At 41.4% G+C, this 27315-nt stretch overlaps 1 protein-coding gene across 23 annotated transcripts in view; it reads right to left on the reverse strand.

Moving 5' to 3' along the window:
• CLASP1 (cytoplasmic linker associated protein 1) overlaps positions 1-16737 on the reverse strand; it is a 192166-nt gene extending 175429 nt beyond the window's left edge. For 21 of the 23 annotated variants that reach the window (XM_074363495.1, XM_074363489.1, XM_074363493.1 and 18 more), the window contains exons 1-2: positions 15873-16012; positions 15196-15283 (exon numbers count right to left, since the gene is read on the reverse strand). The gene's annotated coding sequence lies outside the window, so the exon portion shown is untranslated. Of the gene's footprint in view, positions 1-15195; positions 15284-15872; positions 16013-16610 lie in introns of those variants that run through there. The other 2 variants (XM_074363474.1, XM_074363475.1) reach the window with 2 other exon arrangements.
• Between the last annotated feature and the right edge of the window lie 10578 nt (positions 16738-27315).

Consider the following 27315-nt stretch of genomic DNA (forward strand, 5'->3'; position numbering starts at 1 on the left):
GATGACTGAATAAAGAAGCTGTACTCTATTTATATAATGGAATACTACTTAGGCCAAAAAAAGAATGAAAATGCCATTTGCAGCAACACTGGAGATTATCATTCTAAATGAAGCCAGAAAGAGAAAGAAAAATACCATATGATTATCACTTACACGTGGAATGTAAAAAAAAAAGACACAAATGAACTTATCTACAAAACAGAAAGATTCACAGACACAGAGGCCAAACTTATGGTTACCAGAGGGGAAAGGGGGTGGGGACAGGATAAATCAGAAGTTTGAAATTTGCACCTCTTGGGGAGTGATGGAAATGTTAGCTATCTTGATTGTGGTTGTGGTTTCATGGGTATACATCTATCAAAATCCACAAAACTGTACATCTGAAATGTATAGTTTACTGTACAGAGATCATACCACAATAAAGGTATTTAAAAAAAAAAAAAAGGACCATAAATGACAAACGAAGGCCAGTGCCCAGGAGTGTTTTCCAGAGGCCTTTGTCTTTGAATATCTAACAATTTCGGTGGGAGCTAAAACATGGTTATCTTCCTAATGTTGATAATCTTTCTTCATCTTCATGGTTCAAGCAAGAGCAAAAGACATCACAGGGAGACCTCAAATTTCTAGACAGTATTCACCCTTAGTCACAGCAGTAGAGATCTCACATTTCTTGGTATCAAAGTATATTACAAACTACAGTAATCAAGTGTTGTACTGCCACAGTGACAGATACAAAGGCCAGTGGAGCAGAGCAGAGGGCTCAGGGATAAACCCTTGCCTATATGGTCAAATAATTTTTGATAAGAGTGCCAAGATCATTCAATGGGGAGAGAACAGTTTTTTCAACAAATGGTACTGGGAAAACTGGACAGTCACATGCAAGAGAATGAAGTTGGACCCGCACTTAACGCCATATACAAAATTAACTCAGAGCAAGTCAAAGACCTAGGCATAAGAGCTAAAACCATAAAATTCTTAGGGGAAAAAAAAAACACGGGGAAAATCTTCATGGCACTGGATTTTGCAATGATTTCTTGGATTTGGCAGTAATTTACTGAACATGACACTAAAAGCACAGGCTACAAAAGGAAGAATAGATAAGGGAGACTTCATCAAAATTAAAAACTTTCATGCATCAAAGAATACTATCAACAGAGTGAAAAGGCAACCCATGGAATAGGAGAACATCTCTGCAAATCATTTATCTAGTAAGAGACTGATATCCAGAATATATGAAGAACATCTACAACTCAAAATACAAAACAAAAACCCTCACGCACCGACTTAAAAATGGGCAAAGAACTTAAATATATTTCTCCAGAGAAACCGTACAAATGACCAATAAGTGTATGAAAAGATGCTCAAGACTGCTTATCATTAAGGAAATGCAAATCAAAACCACAGTGAGATATCACCTCACACCCATTAGGATGGCTGTTATCAAAAGAAAAATAGCCCATATGTGGAAAAATTAGAGGAAAAAACAGAGTATTTTTTTAGAGAGCTTCATTTACAGTTTCATTGTCCTGATAGAATAGCTATTTTCCCTGTTTGTTTACTAAACTAATGGAAAACACATCACTAAACCTGAACAACCCCTTATATAACTTTTAGTAACAGCATTATAGAGATATAATTCACTACCATTACAGCTACCCTTTTAAAGGATATGTAATACAGCAGTTTTTAGTATATTCACAAAGCTGTGTAATCACCACCACTATTTAATCCTGGAACAATTCTATCACCCCAAAATGAAATCTCGTACTTTTATAGGTTCACTTTATTTTTTTATTTTGTGCATTATGATGTGGGTTTTTTTTTTTGCAGGGGGGGTAGTTAGGTTTATTTATTTACTGGAGGTACTGGGGATTGACCCCAGGACCTTATTGTGCATGCTGAGCACACGCTCTCCCCCTGAGCTATACCCTCCCCCCAGTACTCCATACCCTTTAGCAGTAACTTTCCAACTCCCTTCCTAAAACAATGAAAACCATGAACAGATTTGTCTACTCTGGACTTTTCATATAAACGGAGTCATAAATATGTGGTCTTTCATGCCTGGCTTCTTTCACTTAGCATACTATTTTCAAAGTTTATCCATCTTATACCATGTATCGGTATTTTATACCTTTTTATGGCTGAATAATACTCCATTGTACAGTTAGCTATACCACATTTTGTTCACGGTACCCATTTTGCTGATGGGTATTTGGGCTGTTTCTACCTTCTGGCTATTACACATAATGCTATGAACATTCCTGAACAAGTTCTGTATGAACAGATTTTCCACTTTTTTTTGATATACAAGTAGAAGTGTTGACTAGAATACAGGACATGGTAACTCTATGTTTAACTTTCCAAAGTACTGCCAATGTATTTTCCAAAGTGGCTACCCCATTTTACATTCCCAATACTTGGACAGTAAGTAGCAGTAATCTTAATGATGATAATCTTTTCTATTGTAACCATCCAAGACGGTATGCAGTGGCATCTCAAGGAGGTTTTGCTGTGCATTTAAGGAATAAGGATGCTGTTGAGTTTCTTTGCAACGACTTGTTGGCTATTCGGACAACTCCTTTGAAGAAATGTCGAATCAAACTCTTTGCTTATTTTTTTAATTGGATTGTCTTTTTAATTTTTATTTTAAGAGTTTTTCTTATTCTGAATAAAAGTCCTTTATTGGATATATGACTTGTAAATATCTTCTCTCATTCTGTGGGGTGTGCTTTCATTTTTTCGATGATGTTCTATAGATGTCTGTCCCCTAATGATTTAAGACTCTATCTGCATCTAGACCACACATTTAGACCACACTTAAGAAAAAAACTATCAATTACCTAAATCTTAAAGTTTTCATATTATCTCCCACTTTTTATACTGACTACTTATTCCACATACATAATTATACATATATATATACACACACATAAAAATCAGGTCTCCCCTTGAAAAATACTAATATCAGTTTCTAGCATCATATTAAGTGTTGGTTTCTAAGAGTGAAACCTACTAAAAAGATAAGCAGAAAAGAGCATATATGCCCACATGAGAACAGGTTTCTGAAACATGAAATCTCCAAATTTAGGTGAACAAGAGAAGAGAACATCTGATACGTCATTTGATAGCCTGACAGCTGACATAGCCATCCCAAATTTCCCAAGGGAGCTGGGTTACACCCAGTTGGAAAAAAAGAAAACCCTATTAAGTACCGGTTATTCAATGTGAAGACAGAAGGTGTAAAAAGCCTTGGGATATAAAAGCTGGGAGAGTTTTTCTGTTCCTGAATAGAGAAGTCAAGCTATAACAAAGTAAAGCAGTGGAGTTTACAGTTGGGGTTTCATTTCAGCAATTTAAAGTAAGCACAGGTACTTCACATCTGAAACAGCATTTCCAGCTCACTAAGCAATCACACAAACGCTGCCTTCTTCATTTCCCCACAAAGCCTCTGGAAGACTGTTACTGTCTTGCCTGTTCGATGGATTCAGAAGCAAAGTAACTTTCAGGGTCACATGGCAAGAACGAAACAGAATCATTATTTGAACCTGGGGTTCTAACTCCAAATGTGGGGCTATTTCCACCATGTCATAGCCAAGAATACACAAAGGCCTCTGAGTACTTTAGCCCTGTGTACATATAATTTAGGAAAAAGACCTACAAAGGAAGGACATAGCCACACAGTTGAGAAAGGAAGAGCCTGAATGGGGAGGAGCAGCAAGCCTCCGTAAGTGGAGAACAAATGGAGAAGGAGAACCGTGCACATGCCCACAAGTCAAATGAGAACAGCAATCTTTAGTTCAGAGCTTCGGTATTTCCCACAGATGCCAAAGGCATGACCAAATATAAGAAATGAGACAGAAAAAAGAGTGATATGTAACATGGGGGAAAATAGGTAAAGGGTGAACAGAAACTCCATACTATTTTTGCAACACTTGTGACTCTATAATTATTCCAATGAGAAGAAACAAGTGAAAAGATGCACAGGAGGTGGACAGGCCCTTGGTTGTACTTCCTAAGTTCACTGAACACCCAGTGTGCCAGCCCATCTGCCAGACAGCACCCTCAGTGAGCTCCAGATCCATGGGGGTGGAAAGACACACGGACCATCTATTCCAACACAGTGTATCAAGGTGCCTTCCTGTCTGGTGAGCTACTTGTCTGGTGACTCTTAAGCAGATGGAGAAAAAGGCAAGAGCACAACAGTGAAACAAATGTCAGGGCACCAGAGGGGAAGCCGTCTGAGGTGTGCACTGGCGTGAAAACGCACACTCTGCTTACTGTCACGTCCCTCGCTTCCCTTCCTTGCTCTAGCAAGACTCATACAAATGCTGAGGAACTAGGAAACCTATAGTCACAGAGCCCTCAAAGATAAGGAGTCCAGTGCTTGCTGAAGGAAGAAAACCAAAATGAGGGCTTTAGGGATCATTTACTCATTGACAAATCAGATCTTATTAGGACTGGCTACAAGTCCTCTCAGTGCCACACAGTGGGCTGGCAGAGGAAAATACTTCATAGCATCAGCTGAGCAATGACAAAGACTCTGAAAACACAACGTTACACACTGCTTCCTACCCACACCCATTCAATCACACGTAAAGCATACAGACTTTAAATCTGTACTTTACGAAGTGTACACCCAATAGCTAGGGAAAAGCCGCTATGTTTCTCAGATCAACAATAACAGAACACTGCTGTTACTAAAATGATGTTTTTATATTCATGTTTTATAGATTCTGGTAAAAACTCCAAAAGAAAAGCACAAGAAGAGATCCACGCCGGGGCTATGTTAGTACATACTGAACTGTACATACAGATGCTCAAAGCAAGCAAAGTGAGCCGTGACTGCCTCAATGTGTGCCCAACATTGACTGTTCCTATTCATCACTACCGTGGTTTTCTTTACAGTACCAAAAAACCCTAACACTCACTCTAATCCTACATTTAAGAATGTAAGTGAATATAATCAAATACACATTTTAATACTGCTGATGAGAATAAAGTTCATAACTACCTAGGACAAGTTGGAAACATCTATCAAGAACTCTTAAATATACACTTTGACCCAACAGGTCCAAATCTAAGAATTCATCTAAGGAAATCATCTGTCAAGTACACTAGAATGTATAAAGTTGTTCACTGTAGCTGTTTGTGAAAAAATTTTTAATGAAAATAAATGTTCAAGAACAGGGAATTAGGAAAGAAATTACAGTACATCCAAGCCACATACCATGCAGTCACTGAAAGCCAAAGTAAAAATATATTCTTACTGGCCTGGAAAAAAAAATCTACCATCAGCTTAGTGAAAAAAAGCAAACTAGAAAACAGTATTCAAAATGTCCTTTTTGTTTATAAAATAAAAAATAGTCACATATTCTTCATGCATAGAAAAAATATGGGGAGAAATAAACCAAAACAGTAACATTCTATTTTCCGCAATGAAAATGTACTATTTATATAATTTTTAGAAATACATGTCAAAAATAGCAGTGGTGCCAACAGAAAAACGCTGCAAGCCTTCCAGATTATCTGGAAGACCACTTAAGAACAAGACACAGCAGTCGCCTCTGGAAATGGGGTGTGGAGGAAAGATAAAGAGAATAGAGGAAGACACATTTCACTCTCTATTCTTGTATACTTTTTAAACCATGTACACAGTATCTATTCAAAGGAAATATAAATTTTAAAACGTTTTAAAAAATGTTAATATTCTTTCTAGCAGCATAAGCATACTGTATTCAATAAACAGCAGAAAGTTACCTGTAAATTCAAATACAACTGTAATCCTGAAACCATAGGCAACATCAAAGAATTGAAAAAAGTTGAAAAAGCCAGTTACTCAAAGAATTGTCCATTTATAGTATACTCATCTCTAGAAAGCAGCGTTGGTACTACCACCAGGGAAACAAAGAGTAATTCTAAACCCCCTTCAGCCATCAAATTCTTGCAAAGCCAAAAACAGAAAAACAAGTTAACGAGAAGACAAGAGCTCAATTCATCTTCATTCATTAAACTATAGCCATGTTTTAGTTCAAAAATAAGTGTATGACAAGACAGAGTCATATACTTCTACAAATTTACATTTTTAAGTGCATTAGCTATAGGATCCTCTTATCACAGGCCAGGTTTTGCTAAATCCTCTAAGAATGGATAATATCAACTTATAGTTATTTATTTATTTGTACACATACAAAATAAATTATTGTAGCATTAGTCTTTGTAGCATGGTTTTATAAATGGGAAAGATTAGAAAGAATGAAGTGTTCCTCGAGAGGCCTGGGGAAGTCATGGAATGCCACGTAATAGCACTGCTCAGCCAGTCATCATTTAAAAAAAAAAATGAGGAAGCCTTTAATGTACTGACAGAGACTGATTTCCAAGATACATTAAGAAGGCAAAAAAGCAAAATTCAACAGTCTACCATCTGTACAAAAAAGGAGAGTAGGGGGAAGACAGACAGATACTGATATAGACATGCGTGTTTTCACATGTACAACTAATAACACTGCTGTCTCCAGGGAAGGGTACTGGCTGGATGGCAGGGCAGGAGGAAACCTAAATTTTAAAGTCATGTATACGTATTATCTGTTCAAAAAATAAATACCTTATAACAAAAATTTAATGCATTTAACCTGCAGTTCTAGTTCTTTCTGGGTAGCTTAAACAAGATGAAAGGAACCTTCACTTACAACTACAGCAGATTTAAACTTGCTTATAGTAAAAAGGTTCACAAGATTACCCTCTAGGTATTTTTTTTTTAAATTACAGCCAATAATGCATGTGACTACAATAAAAATCATGTAATTTGAGGATTACCATCACTATCCAGAAGCAATCTCCATAGCAATTTCCCAAACACACAGTGACTAACCCCTCCCCACAAAATTCCAAAATTGAATCACTGATAAGTTGATGATTCAAGTAAAGATCTGAAAACAGAAAAGCCCTAATTTTATTAAGGCCTGGGGTGCCTACAAGATGTTAGTTTCAACCCTCTCTCAGCAAGAGTGCTTTCTTGGCCCTCATCTGTGGCCACTTCACACAAATCAGACCACGGGGTTAATTCGGTCAAGAGTCAGGCCCCTGGTCCTGTGGTCACAAGCTAAGTCTCCACCAAAACACCCCTCTTGTAAAGGCAAGGCAACAAACAGGCCCCAGAGTGCACAAGAAGGGGAGTGTGTACCCAGTTCAGGGCCTCACACCCTTCAGATCAGAACAGGAAGGGACACAGCCCTCCCCTCTTCAGTCTCCCACAGCAGCACACTTACCCTAGGATCATAACCATCTCCCTCCTGGCCCGCCTTCCTTAGGGGCATAGTTCTTTGGGAACAGGGCTAAGAGACTCCCTCTGTTCTTAGGCACAACTGTAAGGTTTGCTGAAGAGTCCGATCAAAGTACATAGTGCAGAGGGGTGGAGGGTGGGAAGGGAAAGACTGGGATTTCAAAATTGTAGAATAGATAAACAAGATTACACTGTATAGCACAGGGAAATATACACAAAATGTTATGATAACTCACAGAGAAAAAAATGTGACAATGAGTGTGTATATGTCCATGAACGACTGAAAAATTGTGCTGAACACTGGAATTTGACACAACATTGTAAAATGATTATAAATCAATAAAAAATTGTTAAAAAAAAAAAAGTACATAGTGCATTTTCTACTAATTACCCATATACACCCTAAAATAACTCTTATTTTAACGGCAGTGGTTTTCATTAAAGGTTCTCTGCCTATTCTCTCTGGTCCATTTCTCATTAACGCCCATGTGTACACTCCCTGTACCCCCTCCAGCCACTCATCCCACCCCAAAAGACATCTAGCAATCAAATCACTACAAGATGTTCCTAATCTTCCCTTGCTCAGTCATTCATTCATGATTCCTAAAATTACTACTACACAATTCACTACAATACTACACAATATCGTCACTTTGTCTAAACAAATGTCTCCTTGGCAATTTCAGAAATCTACTCCCAATTCTGAAATGAATGAGAGAATGAAAAGCTTTCCATCATGCTCACTTTACAAATGCAGTGACAGGCCAAAGGCAATCTACACGGCACCTCAATCACTACCAATGGCATGTTCGCTCAGCAGCAGGCCAACATACCCACCATTTGCCCAAATCCACTCCACAGACAACAATGTGGCATCCAGACCACTTCTTTTTAAGGGGCCACCATCCTCAGAAGGGGATCCCATGTTGGGAATGTCTCATGAATGATAAAAATGCTTCTTAAATCAAATGTTTTAGATAAAGGTACAGATTCAGATACATAACAGGCCCAAATTCCCCTAAATAGGGCCAGAGGCAGCAAAGAAAACAGCATCTCTCCCTCCCTGGCATGAGCCACTACTCCTGAGGGAGTTCAAGCTCTTGCTGAATCACTTTGTTGGCTGGCAGTTATCTTGAAAGCACCTTAAATGTTGGATTTGCTCTGGCCTCTCTGATGTTACGTTGTTTAGAACTAGATAATTAAAAAATAATTCCTTTGTTTTCACTGTTACTAATAAGGATCTACTGAAATAAGCAATGGACGAATAACCAGTATTTCAAAATTAAAGTGTTACTATAACAAGATGCTAAGAAATACCTACTTTGGAGTCATAATCTGCTAGAAAACAAAATACCAAAGGCCAACTTTTAAGCTGAACCTTCCCTTCACTGACATCTGGACAGTAGATTACAGAACAGACTCCCAAGGGAGATCTGATTACTCAGGACAAGTAACATAAGACCCTACTGAACACTAGAGAGAGGGATGGAGGGAAATCTGATAACAAGGACCCAGAGAGATCAAATACTTCACTAGTTAACTTTTGGGATTTCTAGGCAAAAGAAGAATTTTCTAATGATATTTAATTTTCTTGTTAGAAAAATAATATACACTTATTGTATAAACGTAATAATTTGTAAAATTTTTTTTACATTTTATTTTTTATTACTATTTTTCCACTTAACAAAGACACTGGGGATTGAACCCAGGACCTTGTGCACACCAACCATGCACTCTACTGCCAAGCTATACCCCCACCTTCCCCTTAAAATAATTTTTAAAACTAACATTTGTCAAAAATGAAAAGGCAGGGTCTGGGTACACAAAATTCGCACCTAAAATGCATACAATTCCCAGGTGAAAACTCATCATGATCTTAAATAACAACTTAAAATATTTTGATCACCATGAAAGGAGCCCCGTGAGCTGCAACCTAAGTGAGGCTTATCCATAAAGCTTACGTCACAAACAAAACAATTCCTAAGGCGCCAGAAAGACCCAATACTATTATCAATCCCCACATTTGGAAAAATGATGTAAAAGGACGTGAATTTAAAATCTTAAAGAACTTTATGATATACTGATCATTAATCTTTTAAGAATAATTTTGCACAATTACACAAATGTATTCACAAAGATCTATGTTTAGCTTTACAATTCAGCCAATAGAAGTTAAGCACATTGCCTGCACAGCACTAGACTAGGCCCTAGCGTGCCGGGGGCACAAGAGAAGGGTGGAAATCGAGAAGCAAATCTAATATACCGTCTACCCTGAAGGCCCTTACAATCTATTTCTGAGCACAAGACACTTGAAAGTAACCATACAAAATGCAAAGAAAGAAAGGGAAGTCACATTTACTAAGTATGACCTCTGTGTCAAGCAGCAAAGCTGTCAGACACACAAAGCATCCAGGTATACAGCTTCAAGGAAGACGAGACGGTGGGTCTGGGGGGTGCAGAAGTTGAGGATGGTAGGCAGTGAAGTCAAAAACCCAAAGAAAGATATAAATGCCAATGAGTGATACGGAAAACAAATAATTAAAGTTTTTATCCGTCTTCAACAAATGGTGCTGGGACAACTGGATATCCACGTGCAAAACAATGATGTTAGAGCCCCATCTCAAATTATTAACAAAAATTAATTCAAAATGGGTCAACAATCTAAATAAAACTCTGAGGAGAAAACACAGGAGTAAATCTTCACAACCTTGGATTTGGCAATGGATTCTTAAAAATGACACCAAAAGCATGAGCAGCAAAACAAATTAACTGGACTTGATCAAAATTAAAAACTTCTCTGCACAAAAGGATACTCAATTAAGTGAAGACAATCTACAAAACGAATGAGAGAAAATACCTGCAAATCACATATATCCAGAATATGTAAGAACTCTTAAAACTCAATAACAAAAAGACACACAATTCAATTCAACACTGGACAAAAGATTTGCATAGATATTTCTCCAAAGATTCACAAATGGCCAATAAGCACATGCAAAGATGCTCAAAACCTTAGTCATTAGGGAAATGCAAATCAAAACTACAATGAGTTACTAATTCATACCTACTAAGATGGCTATAATTTTAAAAATAGGAAAATAATAGGTGTTGGCAAGGATATGGAGAAATCGAAACTCCTGTGCATTGCTGTTGGGAGTGTAAAAAGGTACAGCCACTGTGGAAAAGTTTGGCAGTTCCTCAAAAAGCTAAACATAGAATTACCACATGATCCAGTAATTCTACTCCTAGGTATATACCCAAAAGAACTCAAAACAGAGACTCAGAAATCTGTGAACCAACATACATTACAGCATTAGTCACAAGAGTCAAAAAGTGGAAACAACCCAAGCTCCATCAACAGATGAAGGCATAAATACAAATGTAGTACATCCATACAATGGAATATTGCTCAGCAATTAAAAAGGAATAAATTCTGACACCAGCTAGAACATAAATGAGCCTTGAAAACATGCTCAGTGAAATAAACCAGTCACAAAAGGATAAATATATTATTAACTCCACTTATATGAAACATCCGGAATAGGCAATTTCACAGAGAAAGGAAATTAGCAGTTACCAGTGGCTGAGGAAGAGGGGGGATGGGGATTTACTCCGTAGTGGAGCTTCTGTTTGAGGTGATGGAAAAAATGTGGAAGCAGTTGTTTTGTGCTGATGCACAATGTGAAGGCCATTAATGCCACTAAACTATATTCTTAAAAGTCGTTTTAATGGCATGTTGTAGATTACATGTATTTTAACACAATAAAAAATCAGAAGAAAAAAGTTTATATAAGGTCTTCAGTAATCTGGATTGTCCAAGGGCAGATTTCGAATAAAGGCCTCAAATCTAAAAGGGACTGCAGGGCACCTGATCTGACCCTCTCAGAGACCCAAGCAGGAAGCTTGCATCTCCACCTCCTTCCTGACTGACCAAGAGGCATCTCCAGATGCTGCCGGGTGCCCACTGACCTTTCATGCAGGAAGAATAACCTTGCTGCAAAAAACAGAGATAAATGGAAAGGAAGCTGAGGAATCTGAGAGCCACCCTCTGCTACTCTGCAGCTGCACGACGTGGACAAATTATTGCACTTCTCTGTGGGAAGAGGGAAGCCCCTGCTTCCTCTCAGTATAAAAGGAGAATAGCACCTGCCTTTAAATGCTGCCGTAAGATCCTGCAAAAGTTCACTATCACACCCAGCCTAGGGCCTGGCAGATGTGGGTGTTCAGTCTAGGACGCCTACTGTCACCCTCCAGCCAAGCACAGGCTGAGCAGGACATGGCTGTGGTCTGGAGAACTCTGACTTATCAGAACTTAAATAAAACACAGCCACAAGCACAATGGGGAGACTTCAGAGAAGGACTGTTTTTATGCAGTTCAGCTCCTCTTAGAAAGAGTGGCCCATTGTTGGCAGAATGAACAGCTAGTCTCCATTAGGAAGGCGCTGCTGCACGGCTCACTCTGCACAACAGGCCTCTGTTAGCACGTTCAGAACAGAGTCCCGCTCCACCCACGGGAGAGACATGCTGGGGGAAGACACTGGGCAGAAAGTCAGCCTGAGGTGGTCCTGCGGCAGCTCTCAAACTTCCGTGGTCCCAGAATCACTTGGGAAATCCATGAAAGATGTAGATGCCCCAACACCACCACCAGACATTCTGATTAGTAAATACCTCAGGCAGGGCCCTTGAGCACAACTGTTTAAAGAACACTTGAAGGAGGGCACAAAGATATTGTAAGATTACATTCCAATGATGACAAACCGACCCCACAAAGCAAAGGCTGCACCTTCCTCCACGCCCGTTGAGAAATGCAGCAGCTCTGTTCTGGAGGGAGCAGAAACCATCGTAGAGAGATCCCCTGTATGTTACAAACCGCACACAGGTGGTTCAAATAAAAGCCTGTCATTACCACTTACTCTTTTTAAAAATAATTACAAAATAAATAAAAACAAAAATAAAGCACCATTCTTTGCCTCTCATGGTAACAAAAATATGTACTTAAATTATATTACCAGAAGTTGGTAAATTTTTGTCAAACACCCTTAGATTGATGGGAAAATTAACTGGTACAACTTTTTGGTCAGCAATCAGGCAGTATGTATCAAAAGTCACCCAATAATCTCACTTCTTAGCACATATCCTAAGGAAACAATAGAAAAGCTGCAAACTACATGCAAAAAGATAGTCACCATTAGAGTATATGTAATATATTTAAAAAAAAAAAAAAGGTAGCTGCACATCAAGGATCCTAGTTAACCAAAATCTGCTCTATCAACTCAAATGACAAAGCCAGTAAAAGTGAAAATGATGTGTACTACATCACTACACGGAATCTATTCATAAAACATTGAAGACCTAAACTTATAAAAAGCAAGAATGTACAGACATCTTTAATGGGAGATACACTAAGAAACAATCTTGTGCTGGGGTGCCTTGATATGGTCTTCCCCCTGGCCCCTCACTTTCCTGTATTACTCACTGTTAACAGAACCATGAATAAATTTAACTGATTTCGTCTACAAAGTTAAGTGGACCACAGTTACACAGAGGTGGAAAGTGGATTCACTGAACTCTGCCACTCTGAATGAAGATAAACTCACCCAAATGTGTCATGGTACAAGATGGCCACAGGCCAGTCCTAGATCTTTTTCACAAAAAGATAAATTTTAAAAAAAAATTATAAATCTTAACAGATATGTTAACTATTAAGCCTTATATTTACATTTTTTAATAAGCAAGTATAAACACACCAAAAGATAGGAGGAAACCTGGTTGGTCAGCTATTCACATGGCAAACAGATGAGAAGACATCACAAACCACAATTTCAGTACGGCGACAAAATTATGCAGCTCAGAGACAGTTTACATGAAAAGAACATGAGGCTGAGAAACAGAAGGCCCAGCTCTCTTCCCAGTCAGTTCTGGTCCCATTCCTGTGACATACTGGGACTTAACTTGCAGGTCTGGGTTTCTCATTTGTAAACTGATAGGATAATGGACTGGAAGGGAACAAATAAGATTATGAATGTAACAGTCCTTTGAAAATCCAGGGTTTTTCCCCCTTAAATCTGGCTGTTAGTATCATGAAGACAATTCTATATACGTAGCTATGAAAAAGTGTACAGTGTTTAGGCAATAACTCCAAACTGGTAATGAGTGAGTGCGCCTCCCAAGGGGCCTGGGTCTGCAGCCAGGCCTTTCCCTTTAACTGCACTGTTCGAGTCTTTTAGGACAATCCATTCATCTACTACTGGATCATTTCTTTAATGTGTAAAACCGAATATAATCACTGATAAAATACAGAGTGTGGTATTCGCAAACTGAGTTTTTAAGAATTATCTGGAGAGTGTGAAAACTGTGGCTGCCCAGGCTCCACACAGACTTAACGAATCAAAATCTCAGAGCAGTTGCAAGTAAGTAAGGCCCAGCCATTTGTACCTTAAGAAGTTCCCCCAAGTGATTCCCATGGCTTGATTACCGTTCTTACCATCACACTTATTAATATGAACTCCCACCATGAACACGATGGGAACACCACACATCCACTTAGCTTATACCAGCCAATATTCTCAGCACCTTACACACACTATCTCACTCAACCCTTACACAACCATTAACACCACCCTCCCTTCATCCTCCTTTTATAGACAAAATCATTAAAATACGGAGACCAAACAGGCCCATAGCCCAAAGCCACACAGGGCTAGTAAATGGCAGAGTCACAATGCACAACAAAGTTTGAAAATCCTCAAGTCCAATAGTAAGCAGAAGATACCACAGTGTTCTTACAAACTCCCAGAGCCTCAAGGATGTAGACAAGAGTAAATCACCAGGTGAATCTTCAAAGGAGGAAGGTAACGGGTACAGAGAAATCACCACAGACGAGACTTCCAGGCAAGAAACAAGGGGGAAGTCAACAAAGGTGTTATGGAAGAAATGCTGCCTTCTGAGTGTAGCTGAGCTACATCTTTAGGGATCCTTGAAGGGAGAGGAGGGGGCTGCCACAAGAATCTGGGGAGGAAAAACACTGAGGATGGCAGTAGGGTTCTGAGCACAAAAGAGGCAGGAAAGCCCTGGGGTGATGAAGACAATCAGGAAACAATCAGGAAATTCTGCGCTAAAAAGAAGAGGCCTTTAGGTCAGTTAGTCAAACACACACTCCTTATGTAGGCTGACTTGCTTGCACTGGGTAAAGAAAGGTTAGTTTACTTTCTTAAATTGTATTTTACAAACCAAATACTGCAGCACCAATGATTCTGTTTTTAAACACTTGTTATTTTCTGCTACAGTCTACTCTTCACTATTTGACAACCAGACTTGCAGTTACCAAAACTGGCAGTTTCAATAATTCATCTCTGAGCCTAATGTTTATCATCCTTTAAATGCTTACAATATTTACTAGTACTATGAAATAAACGTATTAATAATCTAAAAAACTACAACTTTCTAAGTGGAACATTGTCAAGAACAAATGGAGTCTCAGGTCTGAAAAACTCTCTCACCCAACTTAGAAACTGTGAGACTGAGCCACCTAAAAAAAGAAAATTAACAAAAGACTGAAGGAAAAAAATCTAAATCCAAAACTAATTAACAAAATATATAACACATGTGAATGATAAACTTAACAGTCTTCTAGCCATTCATTTCTCAACATCTCTGTCAAACTATTTTAAGGATCTGAAATGTTGCTCTATAAAAAGCAAGTTCCCATCATCTGAACTACACTTAAGAGATTCTATCACAGTAGTTACTGAAGCTTAAAACACGAAGCCTCAGATTTTTGCTTCCTGTTAGCATAAAAAAAATGCCCAACTCTTTCACGTAAAGTTGAGTCTGTGGCCAAAATCCTGCCACACAAAGAGATCCAGGTTTTCAGTTTTAACACTAATGTAAAGTGCAAAGGCCTTTTTCTTACTTACCACTTAGATTGTAACATGGAGATACAATATTTCACACCTCCACCACCAACAGTCTCTTCAAAGGATTTCTCACTTCGGTTAACTTCAGCTGGAAGAATACAAAGCTATGGCTGAAAACTCCTTAATAAATATAAAACTTCAAAAATCTAAAACTGCTACACATTAGCTGATAAACTATGAATTACAGAAACAGATTTAAGTTAACAGTTGCTAAAAAAAGGTGAAATGACACAATTTTACAAAGATGAGTAAGCAAATAGCTCACCCAAATTTAAATGTTCTTAGCAAATGGAGAAGATAAAGTAGTATTCAGTAAGTCTGGGGCACTGTGGTGTCATTTTTCTTATCTATACGGTCTCTGCATCAATGTTACTATTCTCCACTCCCTTGATGAGAAAAAGGAGCCCACTGCCCAGGATCCCTCAAACCAAAAGCACAGTAAACGTCACAGTAATAGTAAAAGCAACAATTTCTAAAGCCATAATTGGCCCGGACTCTGGCTCCCAACAGGCATACGGCAGCTCGCAACTGTTTTCTCGCTTCTGACTCTTCTGCACCACCGCCTCCCAAAGGACGAGTCTGAAGCTCTCACCGCCACCTCTACAACCAAAGTATCATGTTCACGGTTCCACGAACGGTCATTATTCAATGTACGAAATCCCGACGGAGAAACTCACCAGGTGCAACGAAACACGCCTTAAGGCTCCACCTAGTATTTCTAACTGTGGAAATAAACAAGTATTTTTAAAGCATTATGTAATAAGTTAGCCTCTGGAAAACCCCACACTCATCCGAGCGGCTCGGAAAATGGAAGGAGAACGCGGAGCTCCATTGTACCAAGCAGTCTAATGTGCCGGACCGCACACTCCTCCCCGTCTCGGCGTCCCTCCTACACGGAGAACAACAAAGGCAAGTTGAGGAGGCTGCCCACGGCTTCTCTCCGCGCGGCCCGCGGCCCCCGGCCCCCGCGCCCGAGGAGCCCCCAGGCCGGCCCGGGCCCCGCCGCCCTCGCTTTTGTCCGGCCGCCGCCCCCCGCGCCCGACTCCAGCCCTTTCTCCTCCCCGCGCGCGCCCGGACCCGCTGCCGGGGTTCCCTCCCTCGCCCCTCCCTCGCGACCCCGGGCCCGCGGGCTGCTCCCCGCTGCCGGGCGGGGTCGGGCACACAAAGCCGCGCGTAGCCCGGCCGCCGCTCCCTCCGTAAGCGGCCTGGTGCCCGCGTCCCAGCCGCCGCAGACAACCTCCGCCCCGCTCCTCGGCCGGCTCCCTCCTCAGGGCCAACCCCTCCCCCAGAGCGCATCCAGGAGACCCTGACAGCGCCGGGCCTCGCGCCCATCCAGACTCGGCGCCCTCACCCTAGGGAGGGGCGGGAGCTTCGGGACAGGGGTCTAACCACACTCGCCCTAGCCGGGCACTTACAGCCAGAGTACAGGCTGCCGGGCCGCTGCAGAGCGGGTAGCCACCGCCTTCTCCTCCACCCCAATGAGGTTAAGCGCTCGGTGCGGGGATTAAAAAGAAGACGCCCAGAGCGCCTGCGCAGTGCGGTCCCCCTTTTTCCCCTTACCGCCAGCAACCCGGCCGGATCATAGAGAGTGTAAGCCGAGACCAGAGAGGCGGCTGCTTCTCTATGGTAACGTCCCGCGCAGGCGCCGGCCTGGCTGCGCGGGCGCCAGGAGCCGCTGCCCCAGGGACTTTGGGCTCCGGGGAGGACGTCAGTTGGCCCTGAAGCGGACCCGTAGGGCAAAGGTTCTTTAAGGAAAGGGGGCCCCTCGGGAATGGCTCGGTGAGCAGGGCGCGAAAAGGCAGGGCGTGTAGAGCTGAGGAGGACCAGGAAAGCCCAGGTGAATGCCGGCCGGCCGGGACGCCCTCCGGCAGGGTGGAGGTCTCGCACCTGAAGGAGCAGCCTCTCACTTCCGGGTTATCGCGCCCCGTAGGCCCGCGCGGCCGTGGTTCGCGGATTGTGCCTTTCGGCTTCCCGTACCGTGGCTTCCGGCCGCTCGCTCCCAGTCCCTAGCCGGCGCGTTCGCTGGAGCCGGAAGCGCAGCTCTGTGGTGGCTCTTGGCCCTTCTTGAGCCCTGCTGGCGCCGTGTCGGCCCGGGGACCTCAAGACGCAGCCAGAACACCTTTTCTACTCGTGCGCTTCCACGGATCCCGCGGCTTCCGAACCCTCCCGCTTCCCCTTGGAGTACGTGTGGGGGAGCCCCGAGGGTTGACCCCGCTTGTCGCAGGGCTCCTGTCAAGGGTCCCAAGGGTCCCGCCGTCTTGCCGCGTCCGGTCCCTGCGCTCGCGTGGAATGTGACGCTGAAAGTTTCTGTGAGATTAAAGACTGCTTCGCGGAAAGCACTCATAGTGTGAGTTGGCTTCCCTCCGTCCTTACACCCGGGGCGCTGAACTGGGTGGGGGCTCTGGGTGCCGAGCCCCGTGTTGCTAGGGTGTGTGAGTGGGGAGGGGGCGGGAGAAGCGAGGCTTGGGCCAGGCCCGCCGGGCAGGCTGCGGTGATGGTTGGGGGCCGTGCGTGGGCGCCTCCGTCTGAGGCAGAAAAGGGAGGAACTTGGTGTGAGGAGTAGAGGTGACATGGGGGTGGGGCTCCTGGTGGGATCTAGAAAAGGTGACGTCTTTGGGGCTAGAGCAAAGCGCCTTTTGAAAATGGATGGGTGATGATGAAACAACATTCCGGAGACACACCGTGAGGCAGCGGCTCGGGAGGGCGTGGACGTTGTACTGGGAGTACAATGGACGGAGCCGGCTGAGCGAAATGCAAGAAGAGAAAACAAACGGGACGAGTGGGAAGTACGGTTCATAAAGAGGATGGGGAATTTTTTATTTTCAGTTGTGGTGAAATACATATAACGTAAAATAAACCATCTTAACCAGTTTTCAGTGTACAGTTAAGAACATTCACGGCGCTGTGCAACCATCCTCAGAACTCTACTCATCTTGGGAAACAAATTCTACCCATGAAACAACTCCTGGTTCCCTCTCCCCCAGCCCCTGGCACCCACCATGCTACTCTGAATTTGTTCAGGTTCTTCCTATGATTGGAATCAGAGTATTTGTCCTTTTCTCACTTGCTTATTTCACTGAGCATAATGTCTTCAAGGTTCTTGCATGTTGAAGGATGTGTTAGGCTTTCCTTCCTTTTTAAGGCTAAATTGGAGGAGGGTGTAGCTCAGCGGTAGAGTGCGTGCCTAGCATGTATGAGGTCCTGGGTTCAGTCTCCAGTACCTCCACTAAAAAGAAAAAAAGTAAACCTTTTTAAAGCTAAATAATATCACTGTATGTATATTATGTAGGTATATTATGTGGTATACACACAGTGGACCTTTCGGTTACTTACACCTTTGGCTACTGTGAATAATGCTGCTATAAACATACGTGTACAGATATCTCTCTTGAGACTCTGCCTTCAATAGGATGGGGGATATTTTGAAACCAAGTAGGTAAATCCACATTGTTTCTGGACCTCCATGAGGGTAGTAACAAGGTGGAAGAGTTATTTTAGAAAGTGACCCTGGCAATGGAAACTTGATACATACTCCATTTATAAGAGGCATTTGTGGAGGCTTTAAGACATGCAACTAATGTAAATTACTGACATGTCACTGAATCCATCAGAAACAGCCAGTTGTTATTAACCACATATTAGAAGTGAGAAAACCAAGGGTCTGGGTTACCATTGAGCTGAGGGGAAGCTCACCAACCACAAGTGATCAGGAGCTTGTCAGCCACGGGCACTGGCCATTCACTGGTTTGGACAAAGATGTTGAAAAAACAATTTACCTGTGTGAGAGAGGCTTCACATGAGAGAGAACAGGCTGACACCAAGGACTTTCATTCTCAAATTACTGATACACATAAGGGCTTAACACAGCAAAACTGCATCTTCCAAGGTCCCTAAAAGGACACTGGAGTTTGATTCCAAGTCTGTTCATTGCCTTTAAAAAGTATAAAATGCAAGGTAAGCATATCTTTGTATATAATAGAGAAATTAATGACACATCATGCCCTACTCAACCCTTCATCTTTCATATTGGATTCTCCAAAATCCTGGGGAACCATTTAAAGCAATGATCTTTTGGCAGACGAAGAAATCAAGGCCCAGAAAGGAAAAATGATTGAGCCGATGTCACGTGGCTGCAACTAAAACTGGAACATCCAGAACGCCTGCTCTGTGCTTGGGCTCCCGTCTGGTAGTCTGAGTGAGCAGACAGCCTTTATTCAACAGGTCATCTTCCTCAGGGATCCACACCCAGACGCCCACGAGGCTGGTGCCAGTTCAACAATAAGGCAGAGAACAGAACTGCATGATAAACAGCAATCATTCACTCAGAGACACTGTGTACTAATGTACTAACTGTGTGCCAACCACTGAGCAAAGCAGGAAAAAAATCCTTGTTCTTAGAGGAGATGGAGAACAAAGTAATAAAGTATATACTACGTTAGTATTATGGGGGGAAATGAAGCTGGGAGGGGAATAGGGAGCTCTGGGGAAAGGGAAAGAGAAGTAAATGGAGCGAAGTTCTGAAGGCGGCAGAGAGCAGGAAATGTCCTTTCTCCGGGAGGTAGAGAGAACAACAGGCACAGAAGTTGTTCTGAGACAGGAGGGTGCCTGCTGCACTCAGAAGTGAGCGGAGGGCCATGTGGCAGAAGCAGAGTAGGGGAGGGGAGTGGGAAGTGAAGTCAGAGGTGAGAGGATGCCAAATTGCGGCATTAAAGGGCTTACGTGAGTAAGATGAGGAGCCACTGGGAGGTTTTAAGCAGAGAAGAAAGATGATTTGACTTCTATTTTTAAAGAATCAGTTTAGCTTCTGTTTTGACAGGAAGGGCATGACTTAGGAGGCTGTTGAAATACTGCAGGTGGGAGAAGGATGGTGAGTTGGGAAGAGCGCAGGCAGTGGAAGGGTTAGAAGATTGTATATTCAGAGAGGATGGCACATGGGATTTGAGGAATCCATTGATGGTAGGGTGTGAGAGAAAGGGGGATCAAGGGTGACTCCTAAGATTTTTGGCCTGAGTGTTTGAAGAATGGAGTTGCCACTTACTCAAATGGGAAAGACTGGGCAGAGCTAGTTGGGAGTGGGAAGAGATAGGAAAGTCAATTTTGGAGATGTTACGTTTGGAGTTCCCATTAAATTAACACAAGAAATTATCCGGAAGAAAGTTAGCTGTGTGAATCTGAAATTTAAAAGAAAGGTCCAGGCTGGGTATGTAAATTTGGATGATATCAGCATTTTGATATTAAGTGTAGGAAGAAACTTGAAAAACTTACCTAAAGACTGAGCCCTCTAGCTTTTAGGGATTGAGATGGTAATGAAGCTAGGAAAGGACAGAAAGCAGCCACTGAAATAAGAGGAAACAAGGAAGAGCAACCAAGTCCATTAACAGTCGACCCTTGGAGCGGGGTTGGTTCCAGGACCCCTCAGATACCAAAGCTCAGGGCAGTTAAGTCCCTTATATAAGATGGCATAGTATTTGCACATAACCTAAGCACATCCTCCCATATACTTTAAATCATGTCTAGATTACTTAAAATACCTAATACAACATAAATGCCACGTAAATAATTGCCAGAACATGGCAAATTCAAGTTTTGCCTTTTGGCACTTTATGTAATTTTTAAAAAATATTTTCAATCCCTGGTTGGTTGAATCTACAGCTGCAGAACCCAAGGACCCAGAGGGACTACTGCTCTGTACAGAGGATGGGCTGTAATTGACTGTTGGCTGTAACTCTGCAGTGGCAAGGAGGAAAGCCTGATTGGAACTGGTTCAAAAAAGAATGGTAGGAACGGAAGTGGAAAGAGAGTATAGATAACTTGGAAGGAGTTTGGCGGTCAGGGTAGTGGGGCAGAAAAGTGGGGTGATAATTCAAAGTGATAGGTGGGGGCAAAAGACTAGTTTTTGGGTTTTTTTAATTTTATTTATTTATTTTATCTTTTTTTTTTTTTAAACGGAGGTACTGGGGATTGAACCCAGGACCTTGTATATGCTAGCATGTGCTCTACCACTGAGCTATACCCATCCCCACCCCCAAAAGAGTAGTTATTAAGTTACTTAACATCCACAAATATTTTAGTATTTCTAACAGATAACATTCCTTTTTTTAAATAACCTCATTACTATTATCACACTTAAAAAATTAACAGTACAGTCGTCCCTCGGGATCCTGCAGCAGATACCAAAATCCACAGATGCTCAAGTCCCACAGTCAGCCCTCCAAATCCGAGGTTCCACATCCATAGATTTAACCAACCTCACATTGTGTGATACTATATGTATTTACTGAAAAAAAAAAACAAACGCTTAAGTGGACCCATACATTCCCAACCTGTGTTCCTAGTCAGTCTTCATATTTCCCTAATGTCATGATTTTTTTCTGTTCCATATGTATTGGGATATAATTCACATACCATAGACTTCACCCATTTAAAGTATATAATTCGATAGTCTTTAGTACAAATAGTTGTACAATCATCACCACAACCCATTTTGGAACATTTTTATCACCCCAGAAAGAAACCCGATACTCAGTAGTAGTCACTATGCAGCTCTAGGCAACCACTAATCTACTTTTTGTCTATAGATTTGCCTGTTCTGAACATCTTACATAAATGGAATCACGTAATATATATGACTGGCTTCTTTCACTTAGCATGTTTTGAAGGTTCATCTATATGGTAGCATGTTACATTCCTTCATTCCTTTTTGTCATATAAAATTCCATTGTATATACATATATAATATACATATATGCCATATTTTGTTTATCCATTCATTAGCTAATAGACATTATGTTGTTTCAAACCACTTTTTGGCTATTTTACGTAAGAGTGTTCTGAACATTCTATTACAAGATTCTGGGTGGAGATACGTTTTCAGTTTTGGGGGGCATGTACTTAGGAACGGAATTGCTGAACGCTATGGTAACTCTATGTCTAACTTTTTCAGGAATGGCCAGACTGTTTTCCAAAGTGAAGGTGCCATTTTACATTCCCACCAGCAGTCCCCATCCTCACCACCACTAGTTACTATCTGCCTTTAAGATCCCCATCCTACTGGGTGTGTAGTGGTATTTCACTGTGGTTTCGATTTGCATTTACCTAATGACTAGGTGTTGACCATCTTTTCATGTGCTTGTTTGCCACCTTGGATGTCTCATCAGAGAAATGCCTATTCATATCTTTGCCCATTTTTTAATTATGTTGTCTTTTTTATAATTGAGTTGTGCAAGTTCTTCATATGTTCTGAATTGAAGTCCTTTATCATATATATGATTTGCACATATTTTCTTCTATTTAGTGGGCTGCCTTTGCACTTTCTTGAAAATGCCCTTCAAAGCACAGTTTTTAATTTGATGTCCAATTTATGTTTTTTTTGTTGTTGTTGTTACTGTGGTTTTGGTATCTAAGAAATCATTATGTAGTCCTGTTTTCTTCTCAGCATCTTACATTTGGGCTTTGACCCATTTGGAGTCAATTTGTATATATGCTGTGAGGTAGGGCTCCAACTTCATCCAGTTGTCCCAGCACCATTTGCTGGAAAGCCTATTTCTCCCTTGAATTGTCTTGGCCCCCTTGTCAAAAACCAACTGGCCCAAAATGTACGTGTTTATTTCTGGACTGTAAATTCTACTGCATTGATACGTGTAATCTTATGCCAGTACTATACTGCATTAATTATATTACATTAATTATTAATTACTGTAGGTTTGTAGTAAGTTTTTGAAATCAGGCAACGTAAGTCCTTCAACTTTATTTTCCGTTTCTGATTGTTTTGGCTATTTGGGTTCCTTGAATTTCCATATAAATTTTTCTATCAGCCTGTCCATTGCTGCAAAAAAGGTAGTTGTAATTTGTATAAGAATTGCACTGACTCTGCAAATCAGTTTAGAGAGTATTGCCACTTAACAATATTATGTCTCTGATTGATGAACATGGAATGTCTTTCCATTTATTTAGATCATCTTTCTTACTTTCAACAATGTTGTATCATTTTCATAGCATAAGTTCTTCAATTCACTTGTTAAAACTATTCCTATATGTATAAATGCTATTATAAATGGAATTGTTTTTGTACTTTCATTTTCAGAATGTTCACTGCAAATATATAGAAATATAATTTTTACATTTGTTTATATTCTTCATTCTAGTCTATGAGCATATATTTTTGTAATTTTTCAAAAGTCATTCTTAGAGGTTTTGATAGCACACGTCTGATAGCATGCCCTAACAAAGAGAAATCACCAACTCTGAGTAAGATTACTCTCTCTTCCAGTGATTCAGTCAGGCAGTATCTTCCAGTCTAGGTTAGCCTAAATACTTTGGTAATAGGTACTTACATCTAAATAGACAGCTGTACTTAATCTTCTTCAATAATCTCAGTGAAAAAGAAAATATTTAATGCCTACAGAAATTAAAATTCAGGAAGAACAGCAGCAATATCTACTGTCCACATCCGTGTCGGAGCCCACATGGAGTCTGGGTTCGCAGTGCTTGGGGAACAGTAGCCTCTGTGCTGGAGAAGTGGTGTGCGAGGCAAAGGCAGGCGTCTTTTGTATGTGATGAAAACCGGAGATTAGAAACAAGTTTGCCAAATCCTGCAGGTAACCACTCCCTGGAGTGCAATTACTCTTATTACCTGACTTACAGGTAAGTGTCACCCACTGGCGGAGGCAGTGCGGGTGTCTGGCTTACCTCTCCCGGGTTTCCTCACCTGGCAAGGTGTTCTGCCTCTGCCCTGCCCCTCTTCAGACACCACATGACAGTTACTGGAAAACTGGGAGAGTCAGGGGAGCCCTCACAGCTGTCCACTCACTGTGTGACCCAGACAAGTCACAGAACCTAGTCATAAGCCCCAAAGTCATTTCATCTTCAGTGGAGAGGATAGTTCTAGTTTCCAGTGTTGTCACAACTAGAGAAACTGGTATTACAAAAAGCCACTTCTCAGGACCAGAGGCAGTGTGACAGTCAGTGTTCCCACCGTGAGACAAATCCAGGTGGTTCTGTGGGCAGCTCGGATGCAAAACAAATGCTCGAGTAGCCCTTTAGACCTCACCTGTTGCCCAGGGTGTCATAATCTGGATCTGTTCAGGCTTTTCGAAGACCGTTCCTCACACCTAGTAGGGACAAAGGGCACATTCCAAAAAGTAACCCAACATAGAGTTTTAGTTTTAGGACTCCCTTTTGAACTGCCATCCATGAAGCCTCTCAGGCAACATTGGACCATGCCAGTTTACAGATCGACTCTTGTGCCTGCAGCCCAATCAACCCATCCTACTATAAAGAACTGTGTAGAGGCATTCAAAATCAAATGAAGGGGCAACTTGCTTTCATTCATGCGTGATCCATTCACCTCTCCTTAGTCAGAACTTGACTGGCCCTGGGTATGCACAGCTGAAAAGATACAATTTTTACACTCAAGGAGTGAGTATAGTATGAAAAACAGAAATCACTAGACTATACTGTTATTACAATTGTGGACCATAAAGGGGGCCGCTTAGCAGGTATGGATGGGTCAAAGAAAGCTGAGGGGGAATAAAGGGACTGTTCTTGAGCTAAACCAAACAAAACACTGAAACTCACCGTTATGACCTGTTCAGATTCTCAGAACTAGAATGATGATTTAGACTAGTTCCCATTTGGACAGGGTTTATTTATTCTAATCATCTCAAGCAGCTCTAAATATTTCCATTTTAACAAGTCATTTAGAGTTTTACAGATACTATTTCCAAAAACGGGATATTTTGACATGTGGACCATCACACACACACACACTCTCACGTTGTTGTCATGCAGCAAAGTAAGAAATGAGTCCATGAGCTAGAGCAGCGTGTGAAAGAAACTGCCCTCCTTTGACTGCTTTAGTAAAAAGAGCAGATGCTTGTCTGTATTTGTTCACTTATATGAAGAATAAAATAATCCCAACCATCTACCATAAATCACAGGGTATTACCTGACTGCACACATGGGAATCTTTGACTTGAATTACACAATCGTGTTTCTTCTGTTTTTGTTTTTGCCACATTACATCATGTAGTACTTGGAATAGAGGTGGGGTCTGTCACTCTGCCAGCTTGCAGTTTAAAAAGTTAAGTTATGCCTTAAGAAATTAGCAAATTTTAAAATTATTTAGAAGATTTGTGTCTGCCGTATTTCCTACCTAGTCCTATTTCTTTAGAGTTTCCTATAACTGGATGAAATTCTCTTGCCTTCGGCTTGCAGTAACTCAAGTCCTCTTTCTTCTTCTCAGATAAGCTACTTACATTCATGTGTGTTTTCTAGTTTTCATTATTACCTCATCGAATTTTTAAATAAATCATAACATACACAGTATTAGTCTGTTCACAGTCACTAAACTAATATGCTCAAATGTACTTTATCAGTCCTCCAAACGGGCCTTTGCTGTGCGCAGTCTTGCTACGGAACTTCCCTAGCTCCATCCTCTCTCCTGAACTTGGCCCCACTGCCGTCCTCTGTGCCGCTTACCGCACTGCGCTGACCTTTGAGTCATCTGGGATGGGGCGCCCTCCCTGCCCGTAAGTGTGTGGTAGTGAAACGCCCCTTGGCCCTCTCCCTCTTCTTTCTTTTGAATTCAGACATCACACGAGTTCAGCTGACCTTAGTTGCTTTCAACCTGTAATTCCTGACTCCAGTGGGTAGTTGCCAACTCTTAAAACTAACAGGTTTGACTAGAAGCTGTCAGATTTTACTCCCAGTGAACTTAATATTTTACGTTCATAGAAATTCAAAGATAAGATTATACTTTTCTTATCAATGGACCCTCTTTGCCCATTGATAACAGTATCCAACTTAAGCAAAGAGTATTTGTACCATACCTCAGAAAATAAATTCAATTCCTCTTAGTGCCAAGCAGGGGAGAAACAGGGACATTCTGCTGCGTAGAGAGTACACACCACTTCAGGGGGCTTATGAGACAACTGCTGGTGTAAGTTAAGGGGACAGTGCTAATCCACATCTCGGGGCACGTGGGGTAAATTTGACTCTGCTCCTCCAGCTGGGGCACGTGAAAAGTATGACATCCTTACATGTTGTCCAGAGATTTGGGATCACTGGTATTTATCCAGCCAGCTTGATGGGAGTAATAGAAGAGAGAAGTTTCAGAGCCAAGGAATTTTTTGACGGAGCCTCAGATTCTGCCTTAGAATCGTGGAGAGGTAGATCAAGACAGTCCCTTAAAGGTTATTTAATCCACTAGCCTTACTTGACTGAGAAACTGAAGCCAGAGCAGTTAAGAGATTCCCTTAAGGTCTGCTGGTTAGAGAGAGATTCATAACTGGGACTGGCGAGTCCTGACTCCATTCCAGGAGTCTCCCAGCTCGCTGGTAGTCACCCTGACAGCCCATACTCTGAACCCACGTTCCAAAAGTTATCCTGTACCCAGCTTGTGAATGCTCTTTTCTTTGAGAATTAGGCAAACAAGTTGGAATATTTTAAAAGGAAAACCCTGGTTCTGAAGTGGGAAGAGGAGATTCCTGTACAGACTTGCCAACTGGAAGCCAGTACTTGGATTCCCCAAGACAAAGGAGAGTCTTAGTCATGAGGTTAAAGCTGCAGACTCATTGCATCAGCTGGCTGAGAGCAGACAAGCTTTTCTGGGAGCAGTACACTGAAACAGGGACTGAATAAACGAGTGCATGGAAAATTGAATTGGGAGTTATCTCACAACACTGGGAGTTACAGTGTTTTTGTTTGCTTGCTTTTAATGAAATCTTTGAGGCCACAAAAAAGAATAGGAACTATGATGAACCCTTTGTCTAGCCTCCCCCATCTACAGAATTTGTGCTTTTATTTCCAAACCTGTTCTTGTGTCTTTCCCATTCATAAATGTACCCATCAGTGGTACTAGTATTTTTATATGTTAAGTTTTATGTAAATGCTGTCATATTGTATATACCTTTCCACAACTTGCTCCCTCTTCTTTTTTTCACCCAATACTATGTTTTTGAGATTTACACTGTAGATAGTAGGACAGCACTAATTAATTTATTTTAACTACTCTATAGTATTCCATGATATGAATGTTTTAACATTTATCTAATCTCCCATGAATAGGCATCCAGTGAGTTTTGACAGGTTTTGTTTGTTTTTCAACCCTGCCACTGTAAA

This window comes from Camelus bactrianus, chromosome 5 (genome assembly GCF_048773025.1).
Source record: "Camelus bactrianus isolate YW-2024 breed Bactrian camel chromosome 5, ASM4877302v1, whole genome shotgun sequence".
In the NCBI taxonomy this organism is placed as follows: domain Eukaryota; kingdom Metazoa; phylum Chordata; class Mammalia; order Artiodactyla; family Camelidae; genus Camelus; species Camelus bactrianus.